At 41.1% G+C, this 16709-nt stretch overlaps 1 protein-coding gene and 1 long non-coding RNA gene across 4 annotated transcripts in view; one reads left to right on the plus strand and one right to left on the minus strand.

Annotated features, from left to right (window-relative positions):
• The window catches only part of LOC139984320 (histamine N-methyltransferase-like), a 23234-nt gene extending 9545 nt beyond the window's left edge, over nt 1–13689 (minus strand). The window contains exons 1-2 of one of the 2 annotated variants that reach the window (XM_071998209.1): nt 13342–13689; nt 13031–13049 (exon numbers count right to left, since the gene is read on the minus strand). The gene's annotated coding sequence lies outside the window, so the exon portion shown is untranslated. The remainder of the gene's footprint in view (nt 1–13030; nt 13050–13341) is intronic. The other variant, XM_071998201.1, reaches the window with a different exon arrangement.
• On the plus strand, nt 7118–13007 carry LOC139984337 (uncharacterized). Of its 2 annotated transcripts, none has more exons than XR_011799045.1 (3): nt 7118–7791; nt 9235–9449; nt 12222–13007. It is a non-coding gene; the product is annotated as an uncharacterized lncRNA (long non-coding RNA). The 2 variants fall into 2 exon arrangements; XR_011799039.1 differs by lacking the exon at nt 7118–7791 and adding an exon at nt 7808–8418.
• Nucleotides 13690–16709: the final 3020 nt, after the last annotated feature.

The following is a 16709-nucleotide window of genomic DNA, read 5'->3' on the forward strand; positions in this document are numbered from 1 at the left end:
CATTTTTCAATGCATACTTGTCGATCTGTCCGATGCACACGTATACTCTATAGGTGTAATAATTTTAGTAATTGCTGGGGGACCCTCGGCCCGTCCCCTGGCTATAGACCACATTGTCACCCCAACCGCGTCTTCACGCCTCGTGAAAAGTGGAAGCTGTGAGTGTGAGTACCGGTAAGCGTAACACAACTTTGTGTTAGGCCAAAGACTTGCCTCATTTCAGCCAGTTCTCCAACATCCCCTTACTTAGTGGCGGAGCGTCCATATATACAGTCAGGGGGCGGATGCCCCCCCCCCCCCTGAAGGACTCAAATGGACTGCTGGCGCCCTTTTCAGCTTTTCACTACTTTTTACTCATTATGGCTTTTGACTATTTTATTGCGCTCTCATATACCTATTGACATTTGTCATATTCTGTTGGTGTAATTTTCCGACAAAATGGCGACGACACCTATTTATTCTCCGTTTATCTGCAAATTAGCAAGGCCCCGGAAAGGGTCATTTCCTGCAATCTAGGGAGTACATTTACTCAAAAATTTTCTGTACGCTCCGCGCCAACCGGTGGTGGCGCTCCGCTTAGATAGTGTCGAAAGCGTCCCTACAGATCATTCTTGCCCTCCCCCCTGACCAATACCCCTGGTTCCGCCACTGCCCTTACTACACTCAAAAACGTCTATGCGAGTACACTACGAGTAATAGCTACTCTCTTAAAACACCATGGAATATACAAATTACAATGTTTTTACAGATTTTTACGTGCAATCTGAGAAATTGCAGACTTGAGACCTATATTTTAGGGCTAGGTATTCGCAGCATAAAACACTCGGGAAGTGCCGTTTCCGGCCATCTGGGGGTTTGAAAAAAACCCAAATTTTCTTGTACGCTCCGCGCCAACCGATGGTGGCGCTCCGCTTAGATAGTCTCCACACATTAGCCCCCCCCCCCCCAATAATTTTTCCGTTCCGCCGCGCCTGATAGTTGATACAACTCCGAGGACGTTATTTACATTTATATTGTTAATGTCATATTTGAATAATTGTTTTATCACAGAAAGTTATGAGTTGAGACAATCTATGAATTTTGCGGGAAGCTACCACAACATCTCTGATACTGAAAAGGACTTTAAATCTCACAGTATGTTTTGTTCTCTCCATATTGAGAGTTGATAATGTAAAATGTGCATTTATACCACAGTTATTTCTTCGTTGCAAACTTGCGTAAAGTTTTGCGGTCCCTTTGACCACGTGCTTCAAGTCATGATTCTGGTGCAACACTAATTCGTGTGCATAAACTACTGCAGTCATACATCGTCAAAAATAGTCATTGAAGTTTCGACATTGCGTAAAAATGTTATTTAAATACTATAATTTTCGTGGAGTTGGTTGTTTCCAAATACTGAAAAGCATCCAGGGTAAATGTTGGATCAGTTGCTCTATGGTTGGATGTAGTCTGCGCTTCGTGAGTAACAAGAGGGGCACAGTATTGAAGTACGTAGGCAATATGACTCACAGAACTAGTTTACTAAACCCGCCAAGCAAGTTCATTCGTAACACCAATCCAGTTCGGAGTTTCGATTTGCGAAAGGGATTGTGTTGTAAATGGAATATACACAAACCTCGCTCAGCATTGTTAAGAATTTTAGACCAAAAAACCCGCTAACATGTTATGCAAGAAACGAATCATCCAAGATACACTCGAGTTTTGACTAAGGCTATGTGTTGTAGGTAAGGTGATATGATCTTTTCTCCACACATTTTCAGGATATGCGCATGTGCAGTTGAAACTCCGAAGTTTGAACAGGCCTAATACAAATTGCGTGGAATTTAGCGAGATATGCACACTACATTTGCGGGGATATTTGAAGAGTTGGGGTAGCTGGTGAAATCGCTGCAGGTCAAAGCATCGAGGTACTATATACGGAGTTGGAGAGGAGGAAAGAGTGGCAGGGCAGGCGAAATGAAGGTCGGACGGCCGCCCTTGTAAAACAGAGAAGCTAGGGCACTGGATGGCATCCGCCATATATATATTGTGTAGAGAATTCACAAAGTACAGGCAGTGATAAGATCGCATCTTCTCAACTGTAAACACTAGTAAAAGTATAGGTCATATAATAAACGCAATTGGTGTTCGATCGGGACGAAAACATTTGTCTTTAGTAATATTACTGTCATTCGTTTTACTTGATTGCCGACATTCCCCACAACATATCCAGACATCATATAATGGTTCAATAATTCAATTTTAAGTACAGTATTTTATGCTGGCATTTTGTCTCGACACTCGTTTTACTTGATTACCGACATTCCCAGATTATCTCTACACATTGTTGGAGGGGCTCAATGAAATCAGTTTAAAAATGCAGTATTTTTATGCTGGTACTTTGTCTAGACACTCGACGTTGTACTTGATTTCCGACATTCACAGCGTATATGCATAGCCTATAAGTATAACATTATAACATTTTAAAAGTTGTTTACCGTGCAGCCTCCTATTCGTATGAGTTGTACTAACGCACATGTTATCTGATAGGCTGGCTGTGGGAGATACGGTAGCTTATAAAACAAGGTTTCCACAAGTTTGCGTTTGGTGACTCCAAATGGACTTGGACCTCCAAGACCCCTATTGTTTTTGGTGCAGGTGTGTATAGCCACGTACAATAGACTGACCTGTGTTTATTTAATGTATCAAAATGGTGGTTCGGGCCATTTCTATAGTAACAGCTAGTTCTGCTTATACTAACACCTTTCTAGTGTACTGAAGTCATCGAAACCTCAATGCATTTTGCATTCTGGTTTACATTACGCGGTTGAGCAATTTTGAACAGCGCCGATAGCAACAACGTAAGTTTAGGCAATGACGTATGTTTAGACAACGGAAGTTAAAATAACAACGTGAGTTTGAGCAACAACGTGGTAAAACAGCAGCAACAACTTTAGTTTAGACTGCAACAAACTTAGTTTAGACAACGAAATATGGTTGCCCTTTTCGCGTTCCATACTGAAGCACTCCTTGCCAAAATTTTGGCTGGCTGCCTACATACCTCAAGCTCAAAGACTTCTAAGAATCGGCAAGTGCTATAGGGCTCTCATGCTTACAGTTCAACAGTTAATAACAACTCCCAGTCCTGCTTTAATTCCACTAACAGCCTCTGCAGAGCTTAACCACAAATGCCAACAAACACTGCAGAAACTGGGAGACAAATTAAAGGAGCTTTGGCAAAAGGTGAAGGCTCAGATTTTTTTAAACAATGGGGATTCATTGTAATTAATTAACTTTTGACCAAAAATTATTAGGCATCATCTTATTCATACACAATCCAACAATCATCAGTTCAACTTTGAATATGATCCATCAAAATCTTGAGGAGATTGAGATATTTGAAAATATTACAAAGAATGACCCCTGATGACCCCCTAAATGACATTTGACCTCAATTTTCCGAACACCCCTCATAACCCTCATCCCGAGGAACGTTGTGACCAAGTTTCATTATAACTGGCCATACACTGTACGAACAGGAGCAATTTGAAAATATAGGGCGGCGGCCCGGGCCACAAAAGACCCCTAGTTGATCTTTGATCTCAAATTCATGAACACCCTGAAGGTAAAACTTCCATAGTACTATCGTGACAAACCCTCAACATTGTACCATGGAATCTGTAGGAGAAGAAGCATTTTGCGTATTTCCACAAAATGGCCCATTACGGCCCCCAGGTGACCATTGACCCCAATGTCGGACCATCTCTGATGGCCCTATACCCAATGGTCCTTGTGTCCAAGTTTCATGAAATTCCATTAAATACTGTGTGAGTGGGAGCGGTTTTACCAATTGTTGACGGATAGAGTGATAGACGCCGCACTGTAACAATAGCTCACACCAGCATGCTGGTATGAGCTAAAAATGGAGTTGTCGGTGTAAGGGGTAGGGTGAGGCGCACGTCCCCTCTGTAATCTTCGATCTGTCACTGGCTACCCTGTGTATATAATAGGGATCAGCGCTGTAATTATGACTGTTCCTCTTTCTCTTCCCGAGGTCTTGGCGTTTATCTTCAACTTCCTCCTTTTCTCCTTTTTCTCTCTTTCTTCTTTTTCTTTTCCCTTCCTTCCTCTCCTTTTCTTTTTTCTCCCTCTTTTTCCCTTTTTTCTTCTCTTTTTTACTCTCCTCTTTTCCTTACCCGGGGGCGCGCCCCCCAGACGCCCCCCCCCCCCCTGGATACGCGCCTGGTAACTATTAATTTACTATTTGTTATAGTGACACTTTTCTGTATTATTTATCTCCGAACAATTCAGGCTTATTGCGGCTTACCATTTTCAAGTTTTCTTCTGAGTAATTTTACTTTATGATTTGTTATGTTATGTTAGTTTTTGTATAGCGCTTTATATGGCACAGCCATCTCATAGCACTTTGAATCCCTGGTCATCAGGCTGGCTGCTGAGAATCCAGCGCACACAGCTTAGTTACCTCACAGGTACCCATTTATACACCTGAATGGATAGGGGCAGTCGAGATAAAAGTGCCTTGCCCAAGGACACAACATAACAGGATTATATATAAAACAAAAGCATTAGCCACTCGGACTCCACGCTTCTCTTGTTTTGCTTATTCTAAGCTATTTTTTCCTGTAAGTGCACGCCATTTTAGGATGGGAGGAGCAGAAGGGAGGGGCGGGGCAAGCACAACCACGGTCCACCCCTCTAGTTTAGTGTGCATGATCATCACCCATACCCCCATGCATTGTTTCATGGACCGCTGGGCTATCATAGTCAAACCCGGTTACGGTGTAGCCCGTTACACCAACAGAATTGCCTGTAAGGTTTCATAATAGTATGTACGATTGTATGAAACATAAGTAAAGAAAGAGGCTTGAGACCACGACGTCAGTACCATTTGAAAAAAACCTATTCTCTGGTTATTCTGTTTGCAAAAAGAATGATGATAATCTAAGAAATCAATTTAATTTTCCCTAGTTATAATAACGTTTCATATCAGAATAATAATCTGATATATCAGAAAAATAATCTGATATACCAGATTAAGAAAATTGTCTTTCATGGCCCTAATGGGCTTTCGTACTACGTAGTTCACCAGCTAAAGGTCCGCTTGGTTAACGGGCTCCTGGAGGGGGGGGGGGGCTGGGGCGTATTCTGGTTTAGTTCGGGTAGTAACTTGGGTGAGGAATCTGTGCTGGTGTATTTGTGCGGGTAGAGTTTTCCCGGAGGTAATTGCTGGGGGTGGGGTTAATTGTCCTCGGGGGTATTTGTCCTCGTTGATGTATGTCCGGGGGTAGTTGTCCTGGGGGTAGTTGTCTGGGGGGTACTTATCCTCGGGGGTATTTGTCCTCGGTGGTGTATGTCCGGGGGGTATTTGTCCGGGGGGTAGTTGTCCTGGGAGGTATTCGTCCTCGGGGGTTTTTGTCCGGGGGGTGATTGTCCGGGGGGTACTTGTCCCGGGGGTATGAGTCCGGGGGGTATATGTCCGGGGGGTATTTGTCCGGGGGGTATTTGTCCGGCAACCAAAAAATCACAGGAAATTTGGAAACGCATCATTGACTGCTTTCAGCATGAAACTTCTTTGTAACGGGAGTGTTTTTAACCTTCTACTTTGCGGTTGATTGTTATCATTTATTTGTTTTGAAACAAATCCAATCATCTATACAAAGGTTGGTTCTTTTGAAAGTTGCGTTTTTTAAAAGAAAGATATTATTCCAAAAAGTACGAAAACATGTTATTGGAAACCTGCTCAAATACCGAATCCTGTGTCGTTGTACTCTTGTTTACACAATTCACACGTTGACACTGAGGGTTATATCTACGATTTGTGCAAACAGATGAATTTTTTTTTTTCAACTCCCTGGTTTAAAGTTGCAGGTAAAACGGCATGTCTATTAAGTGTTTATATGAATGAGGAATTGTTATAACGGAACGCCATTACTCTTTTAGAGATGGGTAACCATTTCTTTAAAAGTTTCCTAGCTTCCAAAATTGTTATTATTTTGAATTCATGATACATGAACTCATACTTTCATTTGTGGCTTCATCATCTGTTACTAACAATGTGTTCAAATTTGTTGTATGACAGTATTCTTGTGTTTAAGTGTTCCTACCTGGTAAGTTGCATCACATGATTTAAAAATCAAAAAAAAAACACCTACGGTTAAAGTTTACCGTTAATCAATGAATCACAGGTAGGGATGAGTCTGTTGTTTAAAGCTTTATTGCCCTACACAACAAACAATAACAACACCACTGAACTGAACAATGTGGCAACAAACACGTATTTAATGTAGATCCCACCCGTACAGTATACCCACAAAGAAATGTGTAATATACACGTTTATAGTACTCGAGTCCAGTTTTCTGCACTCGGACTTTAGACCAATTCCAATGTGGTATATCATCTTGCTTGGCAGTTCTCTCATTTCTGAAGTTTACTCTTTGAGTGTCCAGAATGTGCACTTATGTAAGGAGTCAATGCAGTCTTACACATTCAGCCACACATACAATGAATATCTTCTTGTTTAAAGCAAATCATATGAAGCCAATGCTTTGATTGGTTGCTGATTTTCGTCATATGGTAGATTCTTTGGCATAAACGATAGTGGCTTTGTAATTTATATAGAGACTGTGTGTATACGTTAATTCTCACAATATAACTCCATTTTAATTAGAAGCTTTCATTGTTCAAAGCTGTTTCAAAGTTATGGTTACAAAGATAAAACGGTGATCATTAGATGTCATTTTGATCTTAGTTATACAGTGAAAAGCAGTGTGATGTGACAAACAATAATTCACAATGACACAGGCTGTCCTGAAATGACCATTGACCTCAACAACAGGCTTCTTGTACTAAATGTGATACATCAAAATACTAAATATGACATCTGTCCTTTTTAAAATATTGTGATAAAAAAAGGTTACCACAATTTGAACCCTCAAACGAATATAGGACCTCCGCCCACAACATAAGGCTCAATATCACAATATTGGGACTACAAGCCCCCTTCATCATCTACATGGCTGGATGGTGAATGCCAGCTGAACATACAATCTCAGGCGCGTATCCAGGGAGAGGCGTGCGCCCCCCGGGTAAGAAAAAGAGGAGAGAAAAAGAAAAGAGAAGAAAGGGAAAGAAGAGGAGGAAGGAGAGGAAGGAAGGGAAGGAAGGGAAAAGAAAAAGAAAAAAGAGAGGAAAAGTAGAAAGGGAGAAAACGAGGGAGCAGAAGAAAAACGCCAAGACATCGCTACTGAGATGGTGGCGCGATAGTATTTTGCGCCCCCCGGGTTAGAAAATCCTGGATAAGCCCCTGATAACGAAGTCTAAACTACGTGAAAGAGTATATAGGCTACACTGAAAAAATAAACTAGTCAATATTGCAACGGACTAACGTTAAATTAGTCTGTAACGTTAGTCAATGCACACGAACTAGCAAAAATCTTTGTTTCATCACTGCTTCTTAGTCAGTTTACACTGACTAAGGAATATTTAATCGCAGCTTAGTCGGTGGCGACGGACGAAGGTATTTTAACCGATGGACTAAGAACGATACGGACACCCGATTTACGCCATAGTCGTAGATTAGTCGGTGTCGACGGACTAATGTATTTTAACTCAATTCGATTCAATTCAATTTCGAAACTTGGCCGAGAGGCAACGGCAGCTTGCTGGGCTTGGCATAGTTTCATACGATCACTCTAAGCAACTTTCAACCGTAAATCACCCAAGAAGGTCTTTAGAGGAATGGAGGTATTAACTGCCATCATCGGCCTACCTGTTATTCCTTTAACTTGAAGGTAAAATTAAAGTTAATTGTTAAGCCACTGGCACTAGTAGTAGTATTGTATTATGGTTAGTGTTACTGGCGTTTCGCAATACACAAGTGCAATGACAGTGAGTAGCCTATAGGCTTCTACTGGGTACTGCAGTACATTCTCAACACCAAAGTGTGCATTCTAAACACCAATTAACAATGTGTTATGTGTGTATTGGGCTAGATTGAACAGTGGCACATAATCTTCTAATTTATGCTGGGACTATAAGTCTCAATAGTTTATTTGAAGTCTACACTCATTTGGTAAAGATTTCCTGTAATTTCCCATGTGAATCTAAATGGGTAGGCTATGTGATATTCAATAAGCAAGGCTAGACCTTCAAACTTACAGTCACAGTAGGCTGAACAAATTATGTTGGCTAGTCACCGGTATAATATATTGCGAGCAGTCAGGATGCACGCTTCAATTCTATTTAACCTTTTCATTTATCATTTCTTAGTATTTAATTTCCGGTCACGCCCAGGAAACAATTACGATATTCCTTCACGGTCGATTTGTTTACTGTAAGAAGTATTAACCGTTTTTTCTCAGGAAAGCTTGATAGTCTGAAGTTATTATAACGTGTGCTTTTAGTATACTGCCGAAAGAGTAAGTTGTTGTATTTGTATTGATATTTTATGTAGAAGTAACGGAAAATTTAGTATGTTTAGTTTGGTCTAATTGCACGTTTTTTTCTGTCCAATGTACAGTAGTGCAGGGTTCACTTGCGCGAATTCAAATTATTCTGTTTATGTACAGTATATGTATATGCATCGATTCGTAGATTATGAGTTTTTTTTTAACATTTATTTGTAATTAAAGCATATCTGTTTAGTAGCAAAGTTTAAAGGTTAAGATTAATTAGTTTTCTCATTTTTTGTTTGATCCCAGATTGAATGAAACTCATTGACGTAAATAATAGATCAGATCATACAGTTTAACGCAGTTGCTAAAACTCTGGGTATTCTCTAGTCTTCGCCGGTCCATTATATACTTTAGTACTACTAGTAAGACTAAATCAAAACGACCGAAAAACTTAGTGTAACAAAGTACTGATTCTTCTCTAGCCTAGGTCTAAACAGGCTTGTTATGTGAGCAAGCAAAATAACAACTAAAAACGATTAGCCCTATAAATAAGTTGGCTTAGTGCATTTGTGTTTCTAAAATTTTATATTGTTAAAGATCATAAAAACAAACAAAGATTTAGCCCATGCTTTATTATCTCTGTATTCTGGGCATTTGATTCTGGTTGCAATTGTGATGACACTCTCGTTCAAATGTTCAGCTTTATACAGTCTGCTTCAAACTTTGGGATTGTTTTTTGAGACTATAGTGGAAGCAAATCTCACATAACTTTATGGTGACAACTTTATATATTTTTTTTTTTTTTCAAATGATGAATACTTTGCTGTTTCTTTATTCCAGGAAGAATTGAAAAGCAAAATATCCAAGTCAAGGGTGAGGTTTCCTGTGATGTACGACACCAGTGTGGAAGCAACAATGGAAGAGGAGAACTGTGTTATATATGGCTTAAAGACATGTTTTAAGATGATATATTGGTACCCTTCGCAGAACAAAAGAGTTTATCCGAGAGTCCAAAAAGCAAAGGAACAAGTACCATAGAGACAAAAGATGGAAGAGTGAGTTTAACTATTGTACCCAACTGTTTAATGATATTAAAGATACTTTTCATAACCTGTTTTTTAAAAAAAAAACAGTCTGGTATATCATTTACGTGCAAGCTTCATAAGTTTGGTCAAAGTTTTACTGATCTGTAGAGCGGGAGTCCAGAGGGTTTGGTTAGCTGGGAAGGTAACCAATTGCCTGGTACATCACAATGTTCACAATGCATTCCTGTATATGAAACCAGTCGACTGGCAACCGACTGTGGTGGGTGTGGCTGGGAGAGCAATTTTAAAGTCACCTAATAGCTAACCTAGATCAGCTTTCATGGTAACCACATCAAAGTAAGAACAATGTGTCAGGTATGGCCCCAAGAACAACAAATGGCCATAACCACTTGAAACCTACTGGAAAATGTTGGTTAGGACTTCAGATACAAGGGATGGGCATTGCCAGTAATTTTTATTGGTGGGGTACCCCTGCCAGTAGACCCCCAAAATGCTCATCCCCACATTGACCTAGGTCAGCTCATAAGGTAACCAGTTGAAACCTACTGGAAAATGATAGGTATCACTTCATGTAAGTGATGGGCATTTCCAGTAATTTATATTGGTGGGGTACCTCTGCCAGTAGACCCCCAAAATGCCCATCCCCTCATTGACCTAGGTGAGCTCATGATTTGACCAGTTGAAACCTACTGGAAAATGATAGGTATCACTTCATATGTAAGGATGGGCATTTCCAGTATTTTATATTGGTGGGCCACCACTGCCAGAGTCTGCCCCCCCCCCTTATTAACATAGGTGAGCTAATGGTGTGATCAATTGAAAACTACTGGAAAAGAAACCAAGTTTCAGGTCATAGGTCGTAGATTAATGTTTTATGGTTTTTCACAAAAAATGTCCCCATGCTGAAAGAAATTGGTTTGGCAACAAAAATCACAAACAGTGAATCATTCACCAGATTAACATATTTTTCCTTGACACCTGGAAACAGGCTGGTGCCACTGGCATGGACCACATGTTTCAATCAGACAATCACCTTGGCATAAGTAAAGCTACGGTAACTTGAACGGACTACTTCAGAACAGCTGAATGAAATGAACGTTGACTGTCAAGAACACACTTCCTGAATAACCACACAGGTTGTAATCAGTCATTTGAGGCCACCTATGAGTGGTTACACTGTATCTGGGGTGTTTATGGGAGTCTTTGGGTGTGAGCTATAATATAATGTTAGACAGTGTTTGGAGATGTTGGGAAAATGGACAGGGGTACCACACCAGTGGAAATAACTGAAAATTACTCTCCTTAAATCTGGAGTCCTAACTATCATTTTCCAGTAGTTTTCAATTGGTCACACCAAAGCCCACCTAGTTTAAGGGGGGTGGGGCGGACTCTAGCAGTGGTGGCCCACCAATATAAATTACTGGAAATGCCCATTCCTTACATATGAAGTGATACCTATCATTTTCCAGTAGGTTTCAACTGGTTAAATCATGAGCTGACCTAGATCAATGACGGGAGGGGCATTTTGGGGGTCTACTGGCAGGGGTACCGCACTAATATAAATTACTGGAAATGCCCATCCCTTACATATAGAGTCCTGCCAATCACTTTCCAATAGTTTTCAACTGGATACTTCATGAGCTGACCTAGGTCAATGAGGGAAGGGGGTATTTGGGGGTCTACTGGCAGGGGTACCCCACTAATAGAAATTACTGGAAGTGCCCATCCCTTACATATAGAATCCTGTCAATCATTTTCCAGTAGTTTTCAACTGGTTAAATCATGAGCTGACCTACATCAATGAGGGGGGGGGGGGGGAATTTGGGGGTCTACTCCACTAATATAAATTACTGGAAATGCCCATCCCTTACATATAGAGTCCTGCCAATCATTTTACAGTAGTTTTCAACTGGTTACCTCATGAGCTCATCTAGGTCAATGGGGGATGGGCATTTTGGGGTCTACTGGCAGGGTTACCCCACCAATATAAATGACTGGAAATGCCCATCCCTTACATATAAAGTGATACCTATCATTTTCCAGTAATTTTTCAACTGGTTATCTCATGAGCTGACCTAGGTCAATGAGGGAATGGGCAATTTGGGGGTCTACTGGCAGGTACTCCACTAATATAAATTACTGGAAATGCCCATCAGTTTTATCTGAAGTCCTAACCAACATTTTCCTGTAGGTTTCAAGTGGTTACCTCATGAGCTGACCTAGGTCAGCCGTGAGGGGTCAATTAATAGATCACTGGCAGGGGTACCCCACCACCAATAATTACTGGCAATGGCCATTTATTGCTCTTGGGGCCATACCTGACACATTGTACTTACTTTGATGTGGTTACCATGAAAACTGATTTAGGTTAGCTATCAGGTGACTTTAAAATTGCTCTCCCAGCCACACCCACCACAGCCGGTTTGCCAGTCGTCTGGTTTGATATACAGGAAAGCACTGTGAACATTGTGATGTACAAGGCAATTGGTTACCTTCCCAGCTAACCAAACCCTCTGGGCTCCCGGTCTATTGGGATCATTATTAACATGATTAACATGATTATTAAGCTTTGAAAAATAACTTGGTGTTATGCTGTGCAAAGCTAATAATTATTTGGTAAAGCTGCTATTCCTGGCTTATAATTTGAGGGACCTAGATTTAAATGTATACCTCCCAATATGTTATAAAATTTTAATGTAAATGTATGTTTATGATAATGTGAGTTATCATGTGCTATATCAGTATCTGTGCTTACACGTATATCATATTTTCTGTTCACAGGTCAATAATGGTGCAGATTTTTGGCTTCCTGAAGACAAGTGGGAGGCCATTTGTAGTTAAGAGAAACACTCTTTGTTCGTGAAGACTTAACTGGTGTCGATTTGGGGTACCACTTTAAAACGAAAGTCATGAGGAACCCTTGACCAAGATTCAACTTTGCATTATTGTGCAGTGCTATACTTTTGCGATTCATGTTTGATCCATTAACTTGTCTTAACTTTGTTGGAATAAAATCATATTTTCAGATTTTTGTTTACAGTGATTTCTTCTCCATCTGTCGAAAGTCAGCTCTTGTAGACATCAGAAGTTTTATCAGAAATAAATACTGCCAACGTACACATTATTTGTGTTTCTTCTGCTCTCTTTTCTTTCAGTGATTCTAGTCAGTGAAACTAGTCGGGTTTAATTCTTTCAGTGATTCTAGTCAGTGCAACTAGTTAGTCGATACCGACTAAGAAAGGTTAGTCGGGAGAGGCACCATCCTGACTAATGTAAAACCTGCTATAAACTAGTCGGTGGCTCATATAAATTAGTCTGTAAAGACCGACTAATGTCACCAACTAATGTAACTGACTAATATACATTTACCGACTAAGATATTGTTGATCGACTAAGCTGACGGACTAAGCTGACCGACTAAGAAATCCAACTGACTAAGGAATAAATTAGTCGGTATAGCAACTGACTAAGGCTATGTTAGTCGGTAGAGGCACCAGATGGACTAACGTTATGTTAGTCGGTGAACCAATTTAAGTTTTCAGTGTATATATTCGATATATTGTGAAAATTATAGAGTTGAAATCACTTACGTCTGATGACCGATAGATCCTGTGAAAAATTCAGCAAAATTGTTGCAGCTCGACAAGGAAATAATTGTGCCAGCACGATAAGATTACAATAATGAGGTAAAACATCGAAATAATGAAGAAAACATGACATTTCATATGGTTTAAGTTGTACTTGTATCCATCCATCTATATCTATATCTATCTGTCTATCTGTCTGTCTATCTGTCTGTCTGTCTGTCTGTCTGTCTGTCTGTCTGTCTGTCTGTCTGTCTATCTATCTATCTATCTATCTATCTATCTATCTATATATATATAAAACAGTTTCTACTTACCTTATATATATCTCAGACGTTACTAATTCAGAGAATTCAACTCACTGCTAATTAACAATTTTGGCGTTGTCTTAGCGAAGAACCGTTGGTAAGTGTTACTTGGTCGCACGAACAGGTTACTTTATACGAAAACAGCAGCACAATAGGCCAGGGGCGTCAATCCGATTTGAAACGTGGGGGAACGTAATCGATTCGAGTATTCCGGCCGTAAGTAGTACTATCTAAGCGGAGCGCCACCATCGGTTGGTGCGCAGCGTACCAAGAAAATTTCAGATTTCAATACCTGCCAGATCGCTGGAGATGGCACTTGCCAGGCTGGATAGCAGCCATCTAGTTGCGTGATTTCGGGTGAAAATTACAAATTCGTCACTCAGGAAATCTGCAATAAAGTTCATGCGACCTTCATTTTTGGTGGATCATTTCTTTTATTAGTGATTCAAGTTGACAAATGATGCGGCGAACTGGAACCCCAGCCCCATTTTGCCATATGTTTCAGGATAGAATACCCCTCAATTGTTCGAACCCATGACAACTAACAATCTGTGAATAAATTTACTTCTAAATGGGCACATTATATTGCACCAAGTCGGTCATGGAATGGCCCCAGGGCCTCAGATATAGGCCTATAGCAGGGGTGGGCTACCTTTTTGAATGAATGGGCCAGATTTTAGAAGTGAAAGATTGACAGGGCCGCACCTAACCAACGACCTGCTGTTGATTTCAAACCTTTGCTTCCGAGGACGTTCAAGAAATAGGTGTGTGTACTAATCTGTATTCACAAAATCATAATGTCAATACAGTCCAATTGATAATTAATGGTGATAATAGACCTACCTGACAGCATCATAAGTGCAGATAAATTCTAGGCAGCTAGTTCGTTTTTTGTGATGATGTAAAAAATCACTGGCGGGCCGCATTTGGCCCGCAGGCCGTAGTTGCCTACCCCTGGCCTGTATGAACGATGTCCCAAAATGTCCCGGGACATTGACTGCCGACTTGCCGTCCTGGGAGCCGTACCACAAAATTGGTGCATTTCCTCATACGCCATTATTAATAATTTAAATAACTAACTAATTAGGCACAGCCCAGATCTGAGTTCGTATAGTGAGCTTAGCGCAAATTTGGCCAAAAGTCGTCATACGCCAGCATGTTAAACCACCAATGACTTTTAATACCACCCGTGACACACTTCCAACGGGACTGTGTCAGTTTAAATGTTTTGCTAGATCTACGAGAATACATTTCTATGAAATTTGAAAGAAGGATGGCAAAACAAACCACTTTAATTATGTTTTCAGGACCTCACACATGCGCATGTATCGTCAGACTTAGAATAGGTCCATGTGAGTGGTGGCTAAAGTGATGAAGGCATCCAAATAAATCAGTGGTTGTTCGTTGGAGTACTCACGCAAGTTACCTCGGTTGCTAGGTGGATCTGCATCTGGTAATCGGGTGAATTCTGGTCGGAGCGTACTATTGTAACCACCGTGTACCCAGGAACGTAGCTAAGGCCATGATGATTGAGAGTGGGGGGGGGGGAGCGTGTAGTGGCTGAAAATCCAACTGGATGGGTTTTGAAGCCAGAAAATTCCGACTGCTGCTTTGTACCCCCACACCCCCCCCCCACCCTCGCGCTACTCGTCTACGATACGGTCAGTGTCAGACACCCAATCTTTCGCGACTGCACTTTTGTTCCGAACTTTTTTTCGATACATTTGTACCCACTGGCACTCATTTCACAAATTTATTAGCCCCCCACCCCAACCAAATATTTTTGTGAAATCACGGGCCAAATGCTGATAATTTTTAAGGCACCTACTAAAAGAAAGATACTTTGCAATGCGTTTTTCAGTAGTTAAACTTATATTATTATTACCATTAATATTGTAACGACTTCCAAATAACTCTAACCAATATGGAAGGGTAATAAGACGGAAATGATTGTATGTTATTTGCATGCGATTTAAAAATCGATGCATGACTATATGATATGCACATTAACATTTTTGGTTTTATTTTTCGGGCAAGTCGTTACAACCCCCCCCCCCCCTTCAAATCCAAATTGGGCTCCTACGCCTATGACGGTAGTTCTATTAGGCATTTTTTTTTTTATTGGAGTATTCAAAATCATACGAAGTTTTGTACGGTGGAGTATAAGAATCGCGAGATACAATTTCTCAAAGTGGAAAGGAAAACGTGGTAAATATGACAGATTCAAGGTAAATTTTTAGGTCATGCACAATCACAGGAATAAATGAAAAGGCCTAGATAAACTAGAGTGCGACAGTCGGAAATTCCGACTGTCGCACTCCAATTTTCCAACTATCGTCAGTTTTACTAAGTTTGGGGGTGAGACACCCCCACACCCCTCTCTAGCGATTTCCCTGTGTGTACCCAGTGTTCTCAATGTGGAGTAAACTCCGGTATCACTCAACAACAAGGTAACATGGGATACGCTGCCACGGAATATGCTCCCTATTTCATTTCCCCAATATTAGGGAACGGGCACCGTCTTTGAAACAACATCTACAACTAAACAACAACTATGTACAAGCTTTGGCTCTAGCTATGGAGGGCTGTCTCTTATGATAATGACGGAGCGCACTTTTTTCCTACTGGAATCGCCCGAAGATGCGGCGTCTGTAATCCGAGGAACCAACGAACTTCTCTGCTAACTCCTCAGGCTTCAACTGGGCTAGACGTTCGCGGTGAATATAGCACCCCATCACATGGTTCAGCCTATGTTGAGTCATGGTGCTCCGTAGCCATGTTTTCAAACGCCTCAAAGCACTAAATTATCTCTCGGCTTCCGTCGCACTGGCGGAGGAGACGAGGAGGACCCTAAGAGAGCTTCGACTTCACCAAACATAGCCCGTACCGCCGGATTCATCAACTTGAATATTTGTCTATACCCTTCAACCGACGACTGGAACTGGCCTCGAAAAAAGGCAGACTAAGCTTAAGATTGTCGAAGACTTCAGGGTACTAACTCACGAGATCTGGGTGGAATTCTCCATTCAGCAACATTGAGTGATATTCGATGATATGAATCCTTAGATGTGTAAGTCCTAACCAAATAGAGCCACATCATTACTCTTTTTCCAAATGTGTGTGTGTGTGTGGGGGGGGGGGACATTTGATATTGTTTCCACCACCCATCGAAATGTGGGGGGACGTGTCCCCCCGTCCCCCCCCCCCTGGATTGACGCCCATGCAATAGGCCTACTTTGGTATAGTAGAAACAAACCGACGCATAGCAACCGACAATCACAAGCGACCACAACACTTTGTGACCTCTATCCCTTTCGGTTTACTCAGTGCGACCATGACTTTGTGAATTTGGCCGGCTACGGACCAGTCCAGACACG

This window comes from Apostichopus japonicus, chromosome 2, assembly GCF_037975245.1.
Source record: "Apostichopus japonicus isolate 1M-3 chromosome 2, ASM3797524v1, whole genome shotgun sequence".
Classification (NCBI taxonomy): domain Eukaryota; kingdom Metazoa; phylum Echinodermata; class Holothuroidea; order Aspidochirotida; family Stichopodidae; genus Apostichopus; species Apostichopus japonicus.